The following is a 1,699-nucleotide window of genomic DNA, read 5'->3' on the forward strand; positions in this document are numbered from 1 at the left end:
TTGGTCCAGTGGTGAGAATCTTTGTCTTCTTGACATTTAGCCTCAATCCATATTGAAGGCTGCAGTCCCTGACCCTCTGCAGCAAGCACTTCAGGTCCTCCTCAGTTTCAGCAAGCAGGGTTGTGTCATCTGCATAATGCAGATTGTTTATGGATCTTCCACCAATCCTGATGACACATTTCTCCTCATAGAGTCCAGCCTCCTGGATGATCTGTTCTGCACACAGGTTGAAAAGGTATGGAGACAGTACACATCCCTGGCGTACGCCCTTCCTAATTTTGAACCATGCAGTGTTTCCTTGCTCTGTTCTGACAACTGCCTCTTAGTTCAAGTATAAGTTTCACATTAGCATGATCAAGTGTTCTGGGATTCCCATTCTTCTCAGAGTCACGCACAGTTTGTTATGATCCAAATAGTCAAACGCTTTTGCATAATCAGTGAAGCACAGATAGACATTCCTCTCTGGTACTCCCTGCTTTCTGCCAAGATCCATCTAACATTAGCTTAGGAAATAAAAAAAACAAGATGTATTGGAAAAATCTGTTGTGGACCTCTCCAGAGGGCTAAAGAACAACGACATCAGTCTAGAGACTAAGGTACTTCTGATTCAGACCATGATCTTCTCAATTGCTTGTTATGTATCTGAGAACTGGACAATAAATAAGAATGACAGAAGAAGAATTGATATTTTTGAGTTGTGGTGTGGGCAAAAGTATTTATTACCTCATGGCAGCCAAAAGTCCATGACAGTCACTGTCTTGGAGTAAGTTCAAATAGGGTACTTCTTAGAGGGGAAAAAAAAAGAAGATAAAAATTCGTCTCACATACTTTTTTTCATGTTGTCAGCAGGGGCCAATGAATGAAAAATGAGATCATGCTTGGAAAAGAAGAGGAAAAGAGAGGAAAGCCTTTAAGAAGATGGATTGCACAGTGACTACAGAAGAGTGAGTGTGAGCATGGTGGATATTGTGAGGATAACACAAAATGAAACAAGGTTTAGATCTGTTACTCAGAGGGTCACTGTGAGTCATAGTCAACTTCATGGCACCTTACAACAGAAAAAACTAACCATTTGTCAACATGGCTAGGCCTTGATTCGCAGTGGTTTGGAAGACATTTTTTAGTAATCGTCTATTTTGTGATCTCATGTGAGTAGCCAGTCAGTTGAAAAAAGGAGTTTCTTTGGGGATCTGGCCGTACCTAATATATATGGATGCGTTGGCAAACTTGCTTTCTACTGATCCTCTATTTACTTTGTTGTCCTCTAACATCTGGCTCTTAGGACGTGTGCTGAGAGCCTGCCTTCTGACCTATAGATTTGAGGTCCCACATTATCTGCTACCTCTGCTACCATGTTAATCAAGAGCCTCTGGTTTGCTGCTTGCTGGATCATGGACTTGGACTTGCCAGCCTCTACAACTGCGTTAGTCATTCCCTTGAAACAATTTTTTCTCTATACACACGTATATATCTGTTCCATTTCTTCTGCTCCTCTAAAGGTTCAAGAATAAGACACTTCTCATTGTCTTATGCTGAGTGAGGTATCTCAGTCACAAAGGGATAAATGCTATATGGTGCCACTGTTGTAGAATGAGGCTGGCATTGGAGTGGGGGTAAGACTGAGAAAAACTGGATGAAATATGTTTACGGCATTGAAGTCTATGGGGGAGAGAATAGTCTAAAAGTATTATATTTTAGG

At 41.2% G+C, this 1,699-nt stretch overlaps 1 pseudogene; it reads left to right on the top strand.

Moving 5' to 3' along the window:
• LOC102848928 overlaps positions 1-1,699 on the top strand; it is a 78,672-nt pseudogene that overhangs the window by 5,223 nt on the left and 71,750 nt on the right.

Source organism: Elephantulus edwardii, unplaced genomic scaffold, assembly GCF_000299155.1.
Source record: "Elephantulus edwardii isolate Elephantulus edwardi_28Jun2011 unplaced genomic scaffold, EleEdw1.0 scaffold00053, whole genome shotgun sequence".
Classification (NCBI taxonomy): Eukaryota; Metazoa; Chordata; class Mammalia; order Macroscelidea; family Macroscelididae; genus Elephantulus; species Elephantulus edwardii.